Consider the following 24,143-nt stretch of genomic DNA (forward strand, 5'->3'; position numbering starts at 1 on the left):
GTGGTTCCTCAGGCCAGCGTGCCCAAAGTCCTACGGGCATATCACGATGGCACCGGGCATTTCGGCCGGAGAAAGCTGGAGATGTTGCTGAGAGAACGGTTCTACTGGAGTGGGATGCGAGAATCTGTGGAGGCCTGGTGCCGAGAGTGCGGCCCCTGTGCGCTGAGAAGGAAGGATGAAGTCAGCCAAAGCGCCCCTCTACAGCCGATCATCACCCATCAACCGCTGGAGTTGGTTGCCTTGGACCACGTCAAGCTTACACCCAGCCGGAATGGGTATACCTATGCCTTGACCATCGTGGACCACTACTCCAGGTTCATGGTGGTTGTTCCAGTCAAGGATTTGACCGGCCGTACCGCAGCTAGGGCATTCCAGGCCTACTTCTGTCGACCGCACGGATACCCAGAGAGAGTACTCACGGACCAGGGTTCAGCCTTTGAAGCGGAGGTGTTTCAAGAATTCTGCCAATTGTATGGTTGTAAGAAGATCAGGACCACGCCCTACCATGCCCAGACTAATGGGATGTGCGAAAAGATGAACCACCTGATCCTGGATCTCCTCAAGGTGATACCGTTGGAAGAGCGGAACCTGTGGCCAGAAAAGCTGTCTGACCTAGTAGACATGTACAATAACATCCCTTGTAGTTCTACCAAATGCACCCCGGCGTATCTGATGAGAGCCCGACCGGGCCGGCTGCCGGTAGACATAGAAATGGGCTTGGAAGCTCCTGAGGCCCTTCCTTCGACTGCTGGCTGGGATACTCGGCGGCAAATCCAATACCGACAAGTCCAGGAGTATGTAGAGAAGAATCTCGGTCAGAGCCGAGAGAAACAGGCGTAACGCTTGAATAAGCGAGGGTCGGCCGTCCCCTTTGAGCCGGGAGATGTCGTGCTGAAGCGGAAGAGACGGACCCATAAGCTGGATGACCAGTGGGAAAGGACCCCGTATGTCATACAGCCCACTGAATGGGAGAATGAGAAGGCTTATGTGATCAGTCGCGACCAGGGAAAAACTGCCACTACGGTTTCCAGGGACCATCTGAAGAAGTGTACTCACCCCTTGAGAGTGACAACCGAAGTTCCGGTTCCTACGCCAAGCGGGGAAAAGGAGAAGAAGGTGATCCACACAGTGATGGGCGATTTCCCAGCAGACTGGCCTATGCAAAACGGTGCGGTGCTTGATCCGGTGATAATGTTCCCACAACACGTGGAAGAAATGGAAACGGAAACGCCCGCCAGTGAGCCGCTCGAACAAGTGCCCAGGGACGCACCTATACCCCCTCCCCTTGAGTCTCCACTCGCCATACCTGCCATAAGGGAAGAGGAACTGACCGTCTCCTCTGTCCCCTCGCCCTCCACTGATGGCATTGGGCCCAGAAGGTCCACACGCCCCAACCTAGGTCAACCCCCACTTAGGTACAGGGAAACCACCATCTAGGGGTGCTGTATGTTGATTGTTCAAGTTGTGAATGAATGAATACAAATCAACCGAGTTTTCACCTGATTATCTACAGTGATTATCTCGGCCGTTGCCGGCAAGTTGTCCCCGGAGGGACCCTATGTGTCTACCATCTGCATGAGGAACTTCTCATGGACATGGCTGAGAACTGGCAGGCCACCCACGAACTTGTGGGTTTGTAAATAGTTTGGTGGGCCGTTTTCCGTCCGTGCCGCCTCCGGAGAGGCAGATTGGAGGAAAGGCCTGCAGCAGAGCAGGCTGGGGCCTGGCCACCACCAGGACCGGTGGCCATCCTCCGGGGGTCAGGGGTCCCCCTGTACGTGGGGTCCCCTGAAGTGACAGCCGGGTGCGAGACACCGTACCCGTTCCCGCTCGGGTAACCTGGACCTGGACTGGGGTAAAGGGGTGCTGCCCGTTTCTTAGGGGCACCATCAAGGATCAGGTTATTTGGGAGGAAGAGCGGATGACTACGAACCCGTCCGTTTAATAAAAATGTTCAATATTTGAAACGTTAAAGCACTGCACCTCCCGTAAGGGAAGGTTTCTAAATATACGTATGTTGAATGTTTAAATGTTATTTATCTTTTGCAGTTTGAAAAATAAAACCGGTGACGGTCGGACGGTCTGCATTTTACCAAGGGGGAGTGTGACGCCCTGGACTAGCCAGGTAGTCACATACATACCGACATACACACCCCCACCCTAGGCAGTTACAACAGTCAAACAAAAACCCTTGTTGCCTCCCTCCAGGGCCTGATGTCCACACCAGGTGGGGCGGAGCCAGGCGGTTGGCCCCACCCACCGAGGAGTTCACAGGCCTGGAGGCGGGAAACGGTGTGAGATCAGTTTTGGAGGTGAAAGTGAGAGAAGTGAACACTTGAGGTGTCTGGGTCGGAGCCCAGGCACTGACCGCAAGGTTGGCAGACGGTGGTGGCCGTCTGCAGGAGTTGGTGGAACTCCGCAGAGCCGTAAGGACCGGGGTTGGGCGTCGGCCCGCCAATACCGGACCAGGGAACAGAGTGAAGCTAAGCACACAGGCAGGGCCATCGGACCCCGACCAGGCTTGGAGCCGCCGTCAATAGTCAAATCCGAATGTGACAGGAACCCCCGGGGTTCCCTAACAATCAAGTCCCGATTGAAGGCAACCGCTCACACCGTGAGGATATACAGCCACTGCCACAGGCTAGAGATCCAAGGGCCAGCGCCTGCGGGCAAAACGGGCTCCTACGGCACCTATACGCTGGGGTGCGGACTACCGGTGGGCAACCACAGGAGTCAGAACATTTCTAAAAGGTGCAGGGAAAGACAGCCACCATCAGCCGTCCGGGGAGAGCACAACATCAACACTGCAGCCGGCTGCGGGACCCGTCCATCCGGCCGTTTTGGTTTACCAGAGACTTTGTCAGTGATTGTCTGAGTGAGTACACCAGTGCCGTCTGGCACCGCGCCGCGCTGTCCTTGCAACCCTGCACCCCAGCCATCCGGCCTCCCCGTTACACCACCGGGCCCCGGGATCACCAAACCCCCTACCCACGGAAGGGACAACATCCCAGCTGCACCCCACCATCTTTCCCGGGATCCCAGTTACCAGCAGCGGTGGTGCCATCATCACCACGTCCCGTGGGTGGCGTCACGTACAATCTCCCTAACCAAAACCACCCCTTTTCACTCACGGGCGAGGAGCGCTGCTCGAGTCCCCGGGTCCGGTCCACCGCTCGAGCCACCGAGCAGCAGCAGCAGAAGCTCCGGACCCCAGCGTGGTGAGCGCGTCCCCTCCGCCCGCGACACCCACAACAGCAGCGGTGGTGTCCCACTTCACCACACACCGTGGGTGGCGTCACAAACTTAATACGGCCTAGCCCGTACATCTACATCCCCCTTTTATTCGGCATGTCCGCGTGACCCCCGGGTCCGGAGACCCTCGAGCCACCCCCCAGAAGGTTCCGATCCGAGCAGCAGCGGCTGCTGGCACGGGGGCGGCACAAATACACAAATGGCCGTTCAAAATCTATCCTCACAGGGAGACAACAAGCTTTGTGGTTACAGAATCGTTATAAGGCAATGGGCTTGTTGGTTACACGATTTCACATGTGGCAGTAAAAGATTGAACAGTAGTTATTTTATACAGCAATGACCTAAGGCACTGTTCATATTGCATTTATGCTTTGCAGCTATGATGTTATAGTGGTGTTCTGTATTAATTCTGAAAAAAAAAAAGGATTCAGATGGAAACCCCACGAATTCAAAGAGTGCAATGACAGAAATTTACTCATTGTCACTCTAGGTACGGGGAAGTACCAAGCGAACAACGAAAGGGAAGGGAAACCCTGTGTCTAGGGAAGGGGGAGATCGTGACCCCTGACCAAACCTACTGCTGGTCCCTGGGGTCCCTCACCACCCTAGATAGGTGCAGAACCTATGTGCCAAGCCGAATACCTGACACTGGCTATCCCTGAAATAGACCCTATGTAGGGAACGAATGGGATGAGCGCTTAGTCAACCCCACTAAGCTCTAAAGAAACTGGGGAATACAAATATGGGGAGTGCACAAATAACTTATCTCCAGATGACTCAGGGAGAGGAACTGGAACAACAAAGATGAATCTAAGATGACTGCTCACCCTGAAGACTTGTAAAGGGTATCTGAGCTATCACCAGCAGAGATCAGAAGGGAATGAGGGTTTTTAAGGACAAAATGGAAGTGTTGAAAAAAAGCATCTGACAGGGTGATTAACTCCACAGGGTCCTAAAGGGAAAGAATTAAATCCCAAGCAGAGGAGATACATAAGATACCATGTTCATCAAGCTGGAATGATATAAGGTCTGAGCAGTTTGCTCAGCCAAATGATGTGACCTTCTATAGCCGGACATCCCAGAACTGTCTGTCACCCATGACACTCACTTTTTGCTTATGTCAAGTGCTGTCTATATTTTCAGATGGCCACAAAAACATAGGGGACAAACAATTACATTGCGTTATACATACTATCATCACTTTTCTTGAATTAGTGACTGACTGCTGGCAATCTCATCAGCAACACCTCCTTCACTCTGGTTGAATATCTGTATTTTTTTACAATGCATTACAGCATCCATAGTGCTTGTCACAGCCCTGCTCATAGTTATATTACTCTTAGCAACAATACCCTGCTCATGTCTGACAATTTTGATGCTCTTGCAGCCTACTCTTTAGATTCAGTATCACAGTCAGGCACTAGTTTCCAACGATGTCTAATGTGGTTTTCTCTTCATACTCAGGCGCCAGCACTCATACTCCTTGGCAATCCTCACTTTTAGAAATATGCTTATATGCTCCCCTCTGCTAAGGCCCCAAAATCACCAATTACTTGCATCACTTATCTGGTGTTTCACTGGATCTGTTGGACGTCTGTCACAGCTTGCTCATAACACAATGTCATTGGTTAATATAGAATTACAGTGTGTACTTAGATGAAATGGGCATAATATTACCAAATTACCATACACATGCTCGGGGATGCATATGTATGGTGGGAGTCAGGAGAGATAGCTCTCGGCTGTGACTATAAGGGGCATCTTTGGGATCACAATGTATTTGGGGGTAGATGGAGGGTGGTGAGACTGCATGTCCTCCATCTCTGCTAGAGTTTCCATCTTAGGTGCCTGACACTTCAGGAGAAAAAGGAATTGCGTATCAACTGGAAATAAAAAATAACGAGCAACCGGACCTTTTGCACAATTGTCATGTAATAAAACAGTAAATGGGCACAGCCTCTGAGGTCACGGATTCGGAACAATCTGTAACCTATTTTATCTCTGAATCATCTTTAGTTCACGCAGATAATAGATTCTCGATCAGATAAGGTCCTCATATCTTGATTTTATCATTCCTCATTCCCGTCACTCCAATCTGCTATAAAGCTTTCCTCAACCGGTTTGTTTTCTAAGCCTTCATGACATGAGGCTTCCATACATATTAGAATTACATTGTTGAGCACTCTGAAATCAACAGATATGGTGACCAGTTCAATGTTTATGGGGGCATCCTGAATGTCCCCCGATAGATGATGTGTAGCGCCCTGGAAAACCAGGTAGTCACACAGTACAGGCCCCCGGACAACACCTATCCCACAAAGGGTTAAATCAGCCGACCTAAAAGCCTAGTCACCCCCCTCAGGGAAGGACAGACACACCAGTGGGCGGGACCAGGCGGTTAGGAAACGCCCACCTAGGGGTCTAGAGAGCCCGGGGCGGGAAACCAGTCAGTTAAGTTAAGTTAAGTGGAGTGAAGTCAAGTGGAGTGAAGCTGACAGGTGCCAGGGTCGGAGCCCTGACACCTTGGCTAGGTGGCAGACGGTAGCCAGAGTCTGCAGGAGACGGGAAGACAGCAGCCGGAGATCCGAGGTCAGGGTTGGAGCCCGCCGGTACAGACACCGGAGAACCGACCCAGAAACCATGTGCACAGAGGGGGTACTTTGACCCTGAAGCCAGGACCGGCACCGACGGCCTAGCTAATTAACCAACTGAGGGCAGGATTTTAGGTCCTGTCCCAACCTAAGTCCCGAAAAGTAGACAACCACGCACCGAGAGGGATAGGGCAACCGCCAGGGCCCGTAGATCCCACGGGTCAGCGTCAGACGGGCACGGCTCCCAACCAAAGGACCGAGAGCGGACTCCCGTGTTTGACACCGGGAAGTCCTACCTACAACACACAGCGTGCAGAGGAGAGAGACTTTGACTACCAACCTGGGTTTGGGATCAGATACACCCGTCTGCGGCAGCCGGCCACCATCCCCTTGGTTTACCACAGGACTTGTATTCTTTATTCGACCGTGAGTAACATCCCTGGCCTGGCCGGGTGCACCGGCCCCTGTAATCACCATCCTCAGCATAGAGACACTGGGCCCCGGGACATCCATCCCTACCCACGGAGGGGTTAACATCCAGCTGCCAGCCCAACGTCACTGGCCCCGCAACAGCAGCGGTGGTGCTACATCTCATGACACACTGTGGGTGGCGTCACAGACATCTTACAAACAATCCCATAAAATTATGTCCCCTTTTATTCGGAGTGTCCGCGCGACCCCCAGGTCCAGAGGACCCCCTCGAGCCGTACCGTAGATCCGGATCCGAGCAGCACCGGCTGCTGGCACGGGGGCGGCACAGATGTCAAGGGCAGAAAGATCGGGCACGTCTGATTTCGGACTGTGGATCCTTTTGATCTTGAAAAAATTAGCCAGTGATGTCAGGCAGTGGCTCGCTCATAAAGAACACCGGAGAGCTTTGGCTGAAGGATCGAATAAACCATCATTTGTCTGAAAGCTAATGTGGGGGCTTTAGACTCCATATGATGAGCTTTTTGTAGGGGTAGCTGCTACTGGGACTTCATCCTTTCAGTTGTTTCAGTTCGGTGATATAGTTTTTATAGTGGGAACACAAATGTTTCGGCACAATGATTGGGGGAGAACAGGGACAGGGTGTAACGCCTGCCTGAATCCACAGGCTTAGACTGGCTGTAATGTACAGGCTAGAGGAAAGCCACTCACAAAGCAGGAACCCAAGAACCCTGAAACCCTTTAACCCACATACAGGGATTTGGAATTACACAGGGCTCTGGAGATCACTACCTGTGGTAGGCTGCAGTCCGATGAGAGTAGTAGCCAGGCAGGGTTGAACCGGGAAATACAAAACAGGGACAGAATTAGGCAGGCAAGGACGTAATCAGAAAACAAAGCAGAGGTCAAATCCGGATCGGGCAGGGAGGTACAAATACGGCAGGCAGGAGAGTAGTCAGAGGGCAAGCTGGGGTCAAAGCAGAAATCAATCAGAGCAGGGGCAAACCAGAGTCTAGCAGGAATACAATCTATATCTGGCAATGGCTAGTAGACAGAAGAGGGGATAAAAATCGTGTGGTGTCTTCCAATAGGCTGAAACTGAATTGTGGCACGCTCAGCTGTAAGACACACGCCACCTACACTCAGCCAGTGGTACTGCAGGCACCAAGAAAACCCAGCCTAGTGGATGAGCGGAGCCTGCGCCCACCAGTGCCACGAGCACCGACTCCTCCCCCTGCACCAGCACAGTCCACAGCGGGAATACGGCGGCGCCTGGTGACTGAAGCAGATGTCGCAGGAGCAGGCTCTGGTGAGAAAGTGACACAGGGGCTCAGACTAGGGGAGCTGTAGCCGTCCCTTATCATAGAGTTACCTTTGATGGTGAGGATGCCTGAGCCACCAGACTGACTCTGCTCCTGACTAGCCCTGATCTAATACTGTCACGTTTGCCGGGTGTAACAAGCATGGCAAGGTGTGTTCAGACCTACGTGTGTCTGATGCACAACAAAAAGAAAAAGAAAAGGGGGGCACTGGGGACACAAAAACAACAGGAGGCCCTGGAACTAGTGAAAGGAATTGGTGGACACCTCCTAATATCACCTGCAGCTGTCCCTCCTCTCCTCACCATTCTCTATACAGTCTCCGCAACTGTCGCTGAATAGGAACCTGAGATCCTTGGCAGACCCTATAGTAGCCCTAACAAGTGAGAGGCAGTTGGGGTTCACTCGACTTCACCGCTTCACTAACAACACACCAGGGAAGTAAAGACAAACAGGGGGAAAACAACCAAAAGGATATAGCATGAGCACAGGAAACTACAACTCTAGAACCTTGCTCAAAGGCGGCCAGAGACAAATGACTTTGTATCTTCAGCAGGGATTGCTGGGATGCACCACTATTTAACCCTGAAGGGTGTGACTACAAAGTAAGTGCAGCTGAAAACACTCAGCAAGAAACTGCTAGGAAAGGCTGCAAGAGAAAAACTGACACTTTACCACTTCAGTGCCAAGAGAAATGAAACCCATTTAAATGTAGAGAGCCAGATGAGAGGCTCCAGTCCTGAAGCTGCCACTGGTCTCTACATGCAGGGAGACGAACGTGACAAATACCTTCTCCCTCCCTACCTCGAGAGGGGGGCCGGGACAGGAGTGTGTTAACACCAACAGTGATAGACAAACAGGGGAAACCAAAACTCTATCCCACAGCAGGCTCCCACAGAGTAATCAGACAACAAATGACAAGGAAGTAAATAAAAAGCAGGGAGGAAATAACCAGATAACATAAGGAATTCCACAGCACACCCAAGCAACAGTTACTGGAACACAACAGCACACGGACTGGTTTAGCAAAAGGCTATAGGCAACATGGGAAGACAAATTCCTCCATCTTAAAAAGGCGTGAGTAACTGTGATAGATCTCCCACAACATGTGATCCAAATGGTAATGAGCAGGCTAGCAGAAATTAACTCATGCTTGTCCGATCACTAGTGAGCACACAGCTGGTTGCTGCCCGAGCTTGCACGTGCAACTCAGAAGCACTAGAGAAAGCATTGTGAGAAGTGTCTAAATCTGTAGTATGAACAGTGTCTGATGCCGCCATGACACTCAGCAACTTTAGAGCCAAAACCATGTGACATGTTTTTGCATTTTGATCATAAAGTCCCAACATTTTGCATCTTTCTTAATAAAAGATTTCAGTAAAATTGGGTGTCCCCCCAAAAAAAGTGTTCATGTAAACACTCCCATTTAATAAATCAGATTGGTGGTAGTGTTCCCAGTAGAACCTCAGAAGAATCCAGTACTGGAAAATGGATAGCTGCACATTCATAAGCGGGCTTTACATGCTACGATATCGTTAATGATTTATCGTCGGGGTCACGGTGATTGTGACGCACATCTAGCGTCATTAACGATATCGCAGCATGTGACACTTATGTGCGATCTAAAACGATCGCAAAAGCGGCCAAAATCGTTTGCCGCGGAGAGGTCGTCCGAAAACAAAAAATTGTTTTCTTCTAATTAGCGATGTTGTTCGTCATTCCTGCGGCACCACACATCTCTGTGTGTGACATCGCAGGAGCGAGGAACATCTCCTTACCTGTGTCCACCGCCAATGTGGAAGGAAGGAGGTGGGCGGCATGTTTACGTCCCACTCATCTCCGCCCCTCTGCTTCTATTGGACGGCTGCCGTGTGACGTCGCTGTAACGCCACACGACCCGCCCCCTTAGAAAGGAGGTGGATCGCCGGTCAGAGCGACGTCGCAGGACAGGTAAGTCCATGTGATGGGGTAAGCGAGGTTGTGCGCGACGGGCAGCGATTTGCCCGTGTCGCACAACCGACGGGGGCGGGTACGATCGCTTGCGATCTCGCTAGCGAGATCACAGTGTGTGAAGCCCGCTATAGTCAGCCTCTGCTGAAATGGAAAATGTGGAAATCAACAAGTGTTCTTCAGTTAGGTTTCCATAACTCTCATTTATTTAGATTTAGTGTCTAAAAAGGAGTATTTTTCATTATCTACTAGTTTTGTTTTATTATTAAAGGGTTTGTTTCATTAAGGCAAAGTCTTTCAAAACACTCTATTAGTGTGAATGGACATCAATTTCAAGGTCCCTCTCTACGAGCTGCATTGGAGGAATAAAGCGGGCTTTACACGCTGCGATATCGTTAATGAATTATCGTCGGGGTCATGGTGTTTGTGACGCACATCCGGCGTCATTAACGATATCGCAGCGTGTGACAAGTACGAGCGACCTTAAACGATCACAAAAGGGGTTAAAATCATTTGCCGCGGAGAGGTCGTCCTGAAACAAAAAATCGTTTTCTGCTTATTAGCGATGTTGTTCCTCGTTCCTGCGGCACCACACATCCCTGTGACACCGCAGGAGCGGGGAACATCTCCTTACCTGCCTCCACCGGCAATGCGGAAGGAAGGAGGTGGGCGGGATGTTACATCCCACTCATTTTGGCCCCTCCGCTTCTATTGGACGCCTGCCGTGTGATGTCGCTGTGACGCCACACGAACCACCCCCTTAGAAAGGAGGCGGATCGCCGGCCAGAGCGACGTCACAGGGCAGGTAAGTCCGTGTGACGGGGTTAAGCGAGGTTGTGCGGGACGGACAGCGATTTGCCCGTGTCGCACAACCGATGAGGTTGGGTACGATCGCTTGCGATTTTGCTAGCGAGATCGCAGCGTGTAAAGCTCGCTTAAGAGTGGAAGACTCAAGCTATCCTTAAGTGTATATAGCTAGTTGTATATTACATAGTCAGTCATTGAATGGCTAGCATGTCATATTATGTTTTTCCTATAGTGGGTCCTGTGTAAAAAAAATGCACTGCCTTATGCCTACATCCATACCGACTATCACTGTGGGATAATAGTGCAAAAAATGAAACTGTTCATGTTTGCAGGAAAGTGTTTAAAGAAAAGTTATATTCTGCACAGCCCATGGCACTGGGTCTGTCAATTACCAAGGTAACAGAGATTTAAAATAGGAGACCAATCGGCAAGCTGGCTTCATGTATCATCGGCGAACCCGAACTCTAAACTTTGGGTCCCGTGCATGGACCCCGAAAATGGACTCCTCAGGAAAGTCTGTGTTACTGTTCATGTTGGGCCATCTGAAGATTGAAAAAAAGGCAAAATGGGTCAAGCAGGACAATTATACTTACCGAGTCTACCACAGAGCTGTTACAATGCTTCCGGGTCTGATCATTAGATGTCATGCATATTCACTGCTTCCCTGCCCACCCTCTCTGAGAGTGATTGTGATTGGCTGCACTAAGACTGCAGGTGTTTGTGATTGGTTGTCCTCACACTAGCTATCAGAGTCCCGGAAGTAGAGGGAACAAATAAATAATTGGAAAAAATGATGTAGGGTCCTCCATTCTTTAATTCCCAGCACAGATAAAGCAAGCAGCTGGAGGATTCAGCCCCCAAGTCTGTGCATTATCTTTGCTGTGTATCAAAATGTGAGTGATCCCAGGTACTTGAAGTCAGTTTTCACTACAAACATCTGATTACTGATGTAATAGACTAAAATATTATTGTAATATACAGCATCAAAATTTGTGATGTGGGTTACCGCCATGGGGTGTAATTTCAGGCCAAATTAAATAGGGGCAATGACAACATCTCCAGGTACTGGCCTTCGAGTATGTTGTCAGTTAATTATCTTGCATATAGATAACCTTTGCAAAAAAGGAAAATACTACAGCAAAGTCATATGTTGCATATTTTTTAATAATTTGGACTAATGGCCAATGGTATATATTATATATTAGCAGTATTCATTTTTTATCACTACATACCCTACTGAAAAGAGTCATCCAGTAAGGCAGAAGAAAGGGGTGGGATGATGGCTTGGCGTGATCAGGGTAACTATGCCAGGCAGAGCCTGGATATAGCCAGGCTGGAAATCATGCAAATTTCAAAGAGTACAAAGGCCTTTTAGAACTAATTAATTGTGCAACTTGTGCCCAGAATATGATTCATTTTAATACTGCCCACCTTTATTATAATAGTGGATCATGTTATGCGTGGGTTTGCACCTCTTCCATGGGTTTCCTTGAAGATCTGCCCCAGTATGTTTTATTATAGTATATAACTTAATAATGTTGTAAACTGTGATTTATGTCTCCGCGTACACACAAAAAAAAAACACATTGTATTAAAATAGATAAGTGACGTATCCTGAAGATATTCATTGACTGTACCTAATGCCAAGTAGCTGCTTCCGTGTATGTCTCTGCAGAGGAAGGAACTGTCCATTTGGAAGATATTATAATTTCTTGAATATATATTGCTAAGCAAATAAATATAAATAAAATAAAAATTTAATTACCTCTTAAAAAATACATTTTTTTTAGATACCCTTATGCAGGCGTCACACGAGACGATCTGTCGTGCGATATGTCGTTGGGGTCACTGTTTTCGTGACGCACATCCAGCATCGTTTGCGACGTCGTCCCGTGTGACACCTACGAGCATCTGTAAACGATCGTAAATCGGTTACGAATCGCGAATTGTTTACACGTCACTCATTTTTAAAAAAATAGTTTTTTCTACTTTGCGCTGGTTGTTCATCGTACCCGGTATAGCACACATCGCTCCGTGTGACACCCCGGGAATGATGAACACAGCTTACCTGCGTCCCGGCTGCAATGCAGAAGGAAGGAGGTGGGCGGGATGTTATGTCCCACTCATCTCCGCCCCTCCGCTTCTATTGGCCGGCCGCTGTGTGATGTCGCTGTAACGCCGAACGTCCCTCCCCCTTCAGGAAGTGGATGTTCGCCGCCCACAGCGACGTCGTCCGGGAGGTAAGTACGTGTAACGGGGGTTTAACGACTTTGTGCGCCACGGGCAACTAATTTTCCCCTGCTGGCAACTAATTGCCCGTGACGCACAAACGACGGGGGCAGGTACGATCACTCGTGCAATCGCACGATAGATCGTACCATGTGACGCCCGCATTAGCCTTCCTAACTTGTCTTGCAGATTAGTAGGAGTCTGGATTGTGATTCCTCTGCAGGCTCATTATGCAAAAATATGCAGGTTCATAGAGGTTCTTGTAGCATCAGTGGGTCCCATTTTCCCCTGCTGCCATGCGGCCTTCCACATGCTCTCCTGCCTTCCTCCCCTCCCGAGCTCTATACATGCTGAACATGGTTCCCGGAAGTACACTTAAGAAGCGCACACACCCCGGTCAGCCTCTTATAGGGCCAGCGTGCCATTTCAGTGAAATGCCTCTCAGCCTATGGCTGAGAAGCACTGTGTATTTAAGGCACCCTCCCATTAGGGGAGGTGCCTGTGTAAAATCCTGTGGTTAAGGGGGTTAACCCGACTCGTCACCGGGCCAGGGATGCAGATCCTCTGCATCGTCACGGAGTAGCCTGGCCCGGGCTTCGTGACCCCGAGGCGTACAGGGATGGGAAGGTGGAGGGTGGTAGAGGATGGGGTGACGGTGAGGAAAGTCTCTAATCGTAACGCCACCTGTGGTACGCGGTCAAGTAACAGCAGTCACTGCTGTCGCTGTCCTCTGGGGCAGATGTCACTTGAGCTAGGGTGGTCTTGCTTCCTACAGGTGAAGCTAAGAACCTGGGATATGATGATGGTAGAATTGAGTAATACGTTGGGGGCGCAGGACTGAGGGCAACGACAAGAACTGGACGACACTGGTTGGAGTCTCCTTTTACTGGTACTCGGTGTAGTCTAGGAGTTAGTGGTCCGGTCAGCCTGGAAGCAGCAGGGGGGTTTCTCTCTGCCTGGTAGTTGTAAGCCTCCTTCTGTGCGCAGTTGTAGGTCGTTGTGGCCTGAAGCTGCACAGCGTCCTTCTTTCTATGTGTGTTTGTATCTTCCATCTGACAGGTAGCACGAGCCGGTACTAGGGCCCACTCTGTAACAGCGACCCCGGGTTCTTTCTTGCCACTTCGCCTCCGGATATCAGATGGGCCAGAAGATGTAGAATCCTCTGCCCTCCGGCGTTACTACTGAGGCATTAGCAACCAGTAGTCTGGCACGTCGGTGTCCCGCTCTATGCGCTCGGTCCTGGAGAGCTGGGTAGCAGCTCTAAAACAGCGACCGTTCCCGTTGCCTCGTACTACTGTTCTGAGGTCTGGCGTCCTGTTACTCCCTAATCTCTCCTCTAAGTCAGTATGTCCAGAGAGGCTCCCTTCAATACTGGTTATGAGCTCCCCTACAGGTCCGCAGGTTAGTGTACCTGGCAGAGAGTTCCCCACTGTTTCCAAGCATGGCATTGCTCCCAGTAATGAGAACAACGCCACTGTGGCTCCCAGAACCACTGGGGTGCCACACCTGCACAACACCCTCAGTTAGTCAGTCAGTCTGTACCTAGGTAGTTGTCTGGACCTGAGCTCCTGTCCTGCTATCCCTATGTCCGTCTCCAGCACCTGCCTTCCGATACCTGTCTATCCCTGCCATGCCCACCACTCCCGTCCATACCCACCTGTCCAGCCTGCCTCAGTCACCCTGCCTGTACCTGTTTATACCTCAGTCCGTCACCTGTCTTGGGAGTCAGCTTCCACAGTCCGGGTCACTGCCCTGGGAGTAGTACCTGGCATTTGCCTTGCGGTGGGCGCAAGTTAAGCCAATCCCATTAAAGGGGTAAGCCCAGGTCACCTCTGTGGTCCAGTAGATCCACTATTCCTGCTCCCAGCCTCTACACCGTCGTGAGCATTACAGTTCTATTGAGCCCGTACATGACTCTTTTCTCCAATTCTTGGAGGTGTTGCTTTAGAGCAATTTTTTTAGCAAATAGTTGGTCTCATGACCAGACAGCTACCCATCTGCAGTATATGTAATGAAGAATTTTTTTATTTTTTTTATTTTTTAAAAAAAGACAGTTTTATTCTGGTTGTAGAGAATAAAAACAAACAAAAAACAACATGCCTATATCTCATTGGGTAATTTTGTGTTAAAGGGGTCATCAGTATCAGATTTGGGAGATCAGACACCCGCCACCCCACCGATCAGCTGTTACTGGTAGCGATCAGATACAGAAAAGCTCTGTCACACTGCTAACTGGCCACTTTGGGGTACTGCAGATCGGCTCCTATTCAAGTCCAGATGGGTTGCATGGCAGCTGAAGTGCCCTATGGCCGTCATCTAAAGGCTAGGCTTCATAGAAGATGATTTTTACTACAAACTTCAATATTGAATATTGTTCAAGTTCTCCAAAAATACTAAAAAAAATAACTGAAATTTAGAAAAAAAAGTTTTAAAAATACCTAAAAAGCTTTTTCCCCTTCCAAAAGTAATGTAATAAAAAAATAAGCATATAAGTCTGATCTATCAAAATATAAAATAATTTATCAGAAAACACCATAAAAATGACAGAATTTTATTTTTTTTTTGGTTGCTACAGCTCATCCCCCAAAAATACAATACAAAGTGATTAATGTATCCCAAAAATGACATCGATAAAAATTTGAAGTCACTAGCATATACAAGGTAATAATAAAGGATCACTGTATTTTTAATGACCGAAAGAATCATGTTGCCAGGTCTAATCTACCAGTCAATGAACTGCGTTAAAAACAAAAATATAAAGAACAAATGTCCACGCAGGGGCGTAACAATCATGGTCCCAGAGGGTGCGATCTGGCTCGTGCGGAAGAGGGACCTGCCAGTGGCAGCACCTGGATGTGTGTACTCGAACTCACATTCACATAAAATGTATTGCAGTGCAGAGACTCACTGGCTCCCTGCACCGCAATACACACCAGTGGCCAATCAGAAGCTCGCAGCTGACGCCGGAGTATCCTGACATCATGTGCGACCAGTGGCAGGCTCACCTGAGACAGCTGCCGGCTGCTGCACTGGGTATGGAAAAGGACGTCACACACTGTGGGAAGGTAAGAAGAATCATTACTTTTTAAAATGTGTTGGAGAAGAGTGGAAGAATGGAGGACATATTAGGAGGACATTATTAAAGGAATGGGCCAGGATGGGGGTATTAGTACAGGAAGGGTCAGAAAGTAAGACATTATTACAGGAAAGGGCCAAGACTAAGGACATTATTACAGGAAAGGGCCAGGAAAGAGGACATAAATACAGGAATGGGACAGGATGGACGACATTATTACAAGGGGATAAGGAAGGAGGACATTATTACAGGAAAGGGCCAAGATGGAGGACTTATCACAGAAAGTGACTAAGAAGGAAGATATTACATGAAGGGTCAATGAAAGAGGATATTATTACAGGAAGGGGCCAGGATAGAGGACATTATTACAGAAAGCAACCAGAGTAGAGGACATTATTACAGGAGAGGACAGGATATAGGACAATGGTAGAGCAAGTAGCCAGGATAAAGGACATTATTACAGGAAAGGGCAAGATAGAGGACATTATTACAGTATGAGGCTGGGATGGATAACATTATTACAGGAATGGGCCAGGAAAGATAACATTATTACAAGAAAGAGCTGAATAGAGGACATTGTTACAGGAAAGGGCAAGGATGGAGGACATTATTACAGGAAAGGCATGGATAGAGGACATTATTACAGTAAGGGACAAGAAAGAATGATATTATTACAGGAAGGGGCAAGAATAGAGGACATTGTGACAGGAAGGGGCCAAGATGGAAGACATTATTACAGGAAAGGCATGGATAGAGGACATTATTACAGTAAGGGACAAGAAAGAATGATATTATTACAGGAAGGGGCAAGAATAGAGGACATTGTGACAGGAAGGGGCCAAGATGGAAGACATTATTATAGAAAGTGACTAAGAAGGAGGACATTAATGCAGGAAGGGGCCTGTATGGAGGACATTACGACAGAAAGCAACCAGTATGGAGGATATTATTACAGGAAAGGGAAGGATAGAGGACATTGCTACAGGAAAGGACTATGAAGGAGAAAGGGCCAAGATAGAAGACATTATTACACATTATTACAGGATGAACGACATTATTACAGAGAGTGACAAAGAAGGAGAACATTATTGCAGGAAGGGACCAGAATGGAGGATATTATTACAGAAAGCGACAAGGACAGAGAACATTATTACACGGAGGGGCCAGGATGGAGAACATGACTATATGGGGGGGTCAAACACATATTTTTATAAGATGTAGAATGATTCAAGGGCCCATACATCTGACCAACATGTAGGTGGGGGCTCAGATCCAAATGTTGCATCGGGGACTATTTGACTCCTGATACAACATTGTGTCCACATATGTATTTCAAGAGGGTTACCCACTTGTCTCTATGATTCTCAAAGACTTTAATGACATGTACAGCCACAAATAAGGAGAGCTTATTTGTAGTGCACAATCATAAAAAGACACATAGCTCTGCAGAGGTGCTGTATACACAAAACAGTAGTAGATTTCTAATAAAAGTTTATTTGCAAAATTTTCCATTTTAGAAGAAAATATCGATTGCAAGGGTCAACATACCCTCTAAGAATAAATAAAAAGTTGGCCAATGACCACAATCTGAGCCGTGACAAACATGGACTTCCCTGAGGCTCCCTGCGGGCAAAGAAAATTAATGAATGTAAATCATGCATTTCACCGTCAAAGAATCACAAAAACAATCCAAACTGGAAAATATCATTTTCAAGAAGGGGACATATTTCCCAGGGGAAGGGCTGGGAGGTGAGATGCCGGTGGTGTGAGGCATGTTGGTTAATTCATACTGTCCGGTCCACTGCACACATTCTACATATGAATATACAGCGTGTCTTATATACAGTTTTCACACTTTTTATTAGAACATTGCATAAAAAAAAAAATCTGAAAAAATGTCAAAACCAAAAAGTATGATGTGATTGTGTCGTCTCCCTGCGGACACCGGGAAATGTATGCACCGCAGCCATTGTGGATGTGATGTAGACGCCATGTGTGCGGAATATTATATTGGTGCATAGCGATGGGTTCCGATAGGACGCGGGTGTGTTGCCAAAATAGTATCATTGAACAAATTTCTAAAAAAAAACAACAAAAAAACAAAAACCCCTTTGGCACCAATTTATCATTGTCTTTGCACCATTTTTCTGCAGTATAAACGATGACTTTTACGTTTGTATTGTTTTATTTATTTAGTTTGCACCTTTTCATTTAACTTTGCTTTGTTTTGTCTAATTTTGTTTTTTTAGTTTGGTGATATTGGCTCGGTTTTCCTTATTCAGACGTTTTAACCTAATTCTGACTTTTTGAAATATCCCCAAATTGTTGTGCAATTATACTCCAGTGACCTAGGAAGTGGGAAAGGAAGTGTGGTCTTGGGTTTGTATTGACTCGCCCACCCCAGGGCTATGGGACACCCGGTGCCGGGCCGGACTAGTCCGGGGGTCGTCAGTGGTGGCGGTGTCGCGGGCGGAGGAGGGGACACCGCGCTCTCCCACTGCTCGGGTCCGGCCGCTGCTGCGGCTGCTCGGTGGTGGCTCGAGCGGTGGGCCGGATCCCGGGGACTCGAGCAGCGCTCCTCGCCCGTGAGTGAAAAGGGGATTGATTGTGGGGATTTATTGTCCGTGACGCCACCCACGGTTGTGGTGATTTTGGTGACACCACCGCTGTTCTGTACGGGGATCCCGGGAGCGATGACAGGGAGCAGCTTTGTTGTTAATTCCTCCCTCCGTGTGTAGGGGGTTGGTTGTCCCGGGGCCCGGTGATGGGGTAGGGGTGGATGGCAGGCGGATTACGGGGCCTGGAGAGGTGCAGGGTCGCAGGGGCACGGTGGTACTCACTCAGCCCAATGATGAAGACACAGTTCTCGGTAAAACACTCGGCTGGATGGACGGGTCTCACAGACGGCTGCGGTGTTGTTACTCCCGGCAGGTTGATGGTGACTGCCTTTCCCTGCACCTGTGTACGGTTGTTGGTTCCGATGGGTCCCCACCGGTAACCCGCTCCCCAGCTTGGATGTGGGCTGGAGGAGCCCCTTCTTGCCCGCAGGCTCTGGCCCTGAGAAACGGTTGGCTTGGCGGTGGAGGTGTTTCCCTATTCTGGTTGGACTGTTGCCTTCTGTTGGGACTTAGCTGTTTGGAAACCCAGGAGGTCCCCTTCACTAACGGATTCGGCAAATTCACGGCGACTCCTAGCCTTGCCGGGGTCCGCAAGCCCCTGCCAGATGGTGCTGACTTCTCTTTGTGTACCGGTCCGGTACCGCCGGGCCACCGCCCGTCCACGGTCCTCACGGTAACTCCGATAGGCCACTCCTGCAGACGGTCACCACCGTCTGCCAACCTTGCTGTCTCGCCCGGGCCACACACCCGGACGCTGTCAGTCAGTTGCTCCTTTACCACTTTCCTCCTACCACTTTCACCGTCAAAACTAGACTCTGTCCACTCCTCAACTCCTCTAAAACTAATCTGAGCTCTTTTCCCGCCTCCAGGACTGTGAACTCCTCGGTGGGCGGGAGCAACCGCCTGGCCCACCCCCTGGTGTGATCATCAGCCCCTGGAGGAAGGCAACAAGGGTTTTTGTCTGACTTTGGTGTGCCTGCTGGGAGTGTGGGGTGTGTAGGGTGTTGTGCTCTGTGGCCCCTGGCTTTTCCAGGGCGCCACATTCCCCCTTAGTTAAATGCAGACCGTCCGCGGGCTGCCCGTCCATCACTGGTTTTATTTTCACCAACTGAAAAATATTAAAACGGTTAACGGTAAACATATTTACAAGTATAATAACATCTTCCCACATTGGGAGGTACTCTTACTTAAACGGTTTCAAACGGTTACGGCTTCCGCTCTCTCCCACCCAAGCAACCTGGCCCTGATGCTGCCCCTAAACAAAGAGGCAGCACCCCTTGACCCCAGTCCTGCACAAGTTGCCCGAGCGGGTTCTGTCCTTTTCAGGAGACCCACGTCCATGGGGAACCCCTGAAACCCCCAGAGGATTGCCACCGGTTCCGCTGGTGGCTGGGCCCCAGCCTGCTCCACTGCTGGCCCTTCCTCCAATCTGCCTCTCCGGAGGCGGTAACGGTGGAAGCCATAACAAAACATTATTTACATGCCACTAACATTTGTGGTTGCCCTGCAAGTTCTCGGGCCTGTTCATAAAGAGTCCTTTATGCAACTTTTTGAACGGTCCCCACGGGAACAACGGTGCCGGTAACAACCGGTTTCAATCAAGGCTTCGAATCAAATGAATTTTCACGGTGCCATTTACTTATTCTTGCAAAAACTTTCAAACTTTACAACTGTACTTTCTTAAACACACACACTCCCCCCCCCCCTTTTAAAGAAGAGTTTCCCGGTACCTAAGTGGGGGTCTACCTAGGTTGGGACGAGTGGACCTCCAGGGTCCAGTGTCAGTGGGGACAGGTAGTGGGGCAAGGGGAACAATCAGTTCCTCCTCCCTGCTATCGTGTGGGGCAGGCGGAGGCATAGGGGAGCTGGGTACAGGTTCATCCCTGGGCACTGGCTCATGGTCGACCACTTCCATCACTTCTTCATCCACGGGTTGTGGGAACAGTATCACTGGAAGAATCACTGCGCCATTCTGTGTGGGCCAATCCGCTGGGAAGTCACCCATCACGGTGTGGATTACCTCTTTTGCCTTTTCCGCCGGTTTGGGAACCGGAACTTCAGCCGTTGTTCTCAATGCTGGTGGGCACCTCTTTAGATGGTCCCGGGAAACCGTGGCCAGAGTGCCCCCTTGGTCACGACTGATCTGGTAAGCCTTCCGATCTTCTCATCCGGTGGGCTGTATGACATATGGGGTTTGCTCCCACTGATCATCCAGCTTGTGGGTCCTGCTTTTTCGCTTCAGCACCACATCTCCAGGCTGGAAAGGGCCAGCAGACGCCTTCTGGTTGAAGCGCTGCTCCTGTTGCTCCCGACTCCGACTCAAGTTCTTCTCAACATATTCCTGAATCTGTCGGTACTGCACCCTCCGCCGAGCGTCCCATTCAGCTGTCGAAGTGAGTGTTTCTGGGGCTTCCAATCCCATATCCAGATCCACCGGTAGCCGGCCGGGGCGAGCTCTCATCAGGTAGGCTGGGGTGCACTTCGTGGAGCTGGAAGGGATATTGTTGTACATATCAACCAAGTCAGGTAGCTTCTCCGGCCACAGGTTCCGCTCTTCTAGCGGCAACGTCTTGAGTAGAGATGAGCGAACTGGTCCCGGTTCGGCTCGAGGCCGGTTCGCCGAACGGGGGTCCCGTTCGAGTTCGGTTCGTCGAACGTTCGACGAACCGAACTCGAACGTATAGGCTAGAATGGGAGGCAATCACAAACACATAAAAATGCATGATAAATGTACACAAACAGTTAATAAACATTGCCATAACACTTACCGGTCCTCGCGATCCCTTCTGCACTCTGTCTCCTGCCGCTATTCCATCCGATGATCGCTGAATCCTCCCGGTGACCTGCACTGCCAGCAGAGATGCAGGACCTATCGTGACGTCAAAATAGCCATGTGACCAGTCACGTGGCTATTATCTCATTGGCTACAGACTGGTCACATGACTATGACACGTCATGTAGGACCTGCGAGTGCATCTCTCCGGTACACGGTGCACATATGTGTATCGCCGTGTACCGGCGACATGCTCTAGCACACGGTCGACTCCCCGTTCCGTTAGGGACCGGCTGACACAGCCGGTCATTAACGGAGATCACCGTTGCCATAGCAACGCAGTTAGCGGTGACGTCACCGCTAACCGCGGCTCCGAGAGCACCGTTGCTATGGTAACGCGTCTGTCAGCGTTACCGCTAGCAGCCAGCAGTGATCACTCACGGAGTGAAGGCTGCACGCTGCTTCCCGATTGTAGTGATGATTGTAGTGAGGATGGAGGTTCCCCAGCCCCAAGTGATGAGCTGGTGAATCTCATCCTTCCTCACTACAATCGTCACTACTACTACACTAGTGATGATTGTAGTGAGGATGGAGGTTCCCCAGCCCCAAGTGATGAGCTGGTGAATCTCATCCTCACTACAATCGTCACTACTACTACACTAGAAAGAAAGAAGACAGAAGAGCAGGATCGTGGAGGGCTGACAGGGGGTAATAAAGATGGAGTCTCTAATGTGTCTGTGTATTTATTTCTATTAAAGTATTTTTTCTCTGTGTGGTGTCTTTTTTTTAACCCCTTATTGGAGATTCTTAATGGCCGGGTCAAACGTGCCTGACATTAAGAATCTCTGGCTTAATACTGGCTGGTAAAACAAAGCAAGTATTAACTCATGATTACCCAACAAGCCACCCGGCTCCAGGGCTGTTGGAAGAGTTGGATACAGCGCCAGATGATGGCGCTTCTATGAGAGCGCCATTTTCTGGGACGGCTGCGGACTGAAATCCGCAGCAGAGGCGCCCACAAACCTCGGGCTAACCTGTGCTGCGGATTCCAATCCCCAGCTGCCTAGTTGTACCCGGCTGGACACAAAAATGGGGCGAAGCCCACGTCATTTGTTTTTTAATTATTTCATGAAATAAGTGAAATAATTAAAAAAAACGGGCTTCCCTATATTTTTGGTTCCCAGCTGGGTACAAATAGGCAACTGGGGGTTGGAGGCAGCCCGTGGCTGCCAGCTGTACCTGGCTAGCATACAAAAATATGGCGAAGCCCACGTCATTTTTTTGGTGGGCAAAAAACTTCTGCATACAGTCCTGGATGGAGTATGCTGAGCCTTGTAGTTCTGCAGCTGCTGTCTGCTCTTCTCCATACAGACAGACAGCAGCTGCAGAACTACAAGGCTCAGCATACTCCATCCAGGACTGTATGCAGAAGTTTTTTGCCCCCTGAAAAAATTATGTGGGCTTCGCCATATTTTTGTATGCTAGCCAGGTACAGCAGGCAGGTACGGCTGCCCCCAACCCCCAGTTGCCTATTTGTACCCGGCTGGGAACCAAAAATAAAGGGAAGCCCTTTTTTTATTATTTCATGAATTTCATGAAATAATTAGAAAACAAATGACGTAGGCTTTGCCCCATTTTTGTGTCCAGCCAGGTACAACTAGGCAGCTGGGGATTGGAATCCGCACCACAGGTTGGCCTGAGCTTTCTGGGCCCCACTGCTGCGAATTGCAGTCTGCAGCCACCTCAGAAAATGGCATTTTCATAGAAGCGCCATCTTCTGGCGCTGTATCCAACTCTTCCAGCACCTGCCTGCTATACCTGGCTAGCATACAAAAATATGGCGAAGCTCACGTCCTTTTTTTGTAGTTTTTTGGCAAAAAAAATAAAAAATGCTTCCCTGGATTTTCCATTGCCAGTGAAGGCAACACCAAGCAGTGGGGGTTAGCAGCCAGTAGCTGCTTGGATTACCCTTAGCTAGCAATACAAAAAATGCAGCGGGAGCCCATATATATTTTTTTTAATTATTTATTTAAATAACTAAAAATAAAATGGGCTTCCCTGTATTTTGATTGCTGGACATCACAGTGCTGTAAAAATAAATCTTTAAAAAAATGACGTAGCGCTCCGCGGTATTTTTGATTCTCAGCGCAGATAAAGCAGACAGCTATGGGTTGCCACCCCCATCTGCCTGCCGTTACCTTGGTTGGCAATCAAAATACAGGGAAGCCCATTAATTTTTTCTATTTAAAAAATAGTTAAAAAAAATGACGTTGGGTCCCCCCATTTTTGATAGCCAGCTAGGGTAAAGCAGATGGCTGTAGCCTGAAAACCACAGCTGGCAGCTTTACCGTGGTTGGGGATCCAATGTGGAGGTCCCCTCAGGCTCTTTTTTATAATTATTTTATAAATATTAATAATTACACAATAAAAGTAGGGTCCCCCCCAAATTGGATCACCAGCCAAGGTAAAGCGGACAGCTGTGGTCTGGTATTCTCAGGGTGGGAAGGTCCATAGTTATTGGGCCTTCACAGCCTAAAAATAGCAGGCCGCAGGCACCCCAGACGTGGCGCATCCACTAGATGCGCCAATCCTGGCGCTTCACCCCAGCTCATCCCGTGCCCTGGTGCAGTGGCAAACGGGGTAATAAATCGGGTTGATACTAGCTGTAAAGTCACCTGAGATCAAGCCCAGCAGTTTGTGATGTCATGGCGTCTATTAGATACCCAACATCATAAACTGTCAGTACTAACAAAAACAAAAAATCGACAAAAGAAATTTATTTGAAAAAACAGTCCCCAAAACATTTCCTCTTTCACCAATTTATTGTAAGAAAAAAAATAAAGGGGTCCCACGACGACTCTGGACCGTCTAGAATATGGGGGGGAGACACTCAGGGAACGTATCCCCCATTTTCTAGGAGTGCGGACCATTCATGTGAGGAGTGTGGGTGCAATGAATCTGCACTCACTCTCCCCGGGTCCACAGCAGCAGAGTCCATGTCGTAATGGTTGCTACCAAAGCTGCAATGCCCTGCTCATGAGGTAAGGGCATGCCTAATCAGGAGAACTACTGTAGAGGAAACTCTGCTCACTGGTATAT

The sequence above is a fragment of the Anomaloglossus baeobatrachus genome, chromosome 1, assembly GCF_048569485.1.
Source record: "Anomaloglossus baeobatrachus isolate aAnoBae1 chromosome 1, aAnoBae1.hap1, whole genome shotgun sequence".
In the NCBI taxonomy this organism is placed as follows: Eukaryota; Metazoa; Chordata; class Amphibia; order Anura; family Aromobatidae; genus Anomaloglossus; species Anomaloglossus baeobatrachus.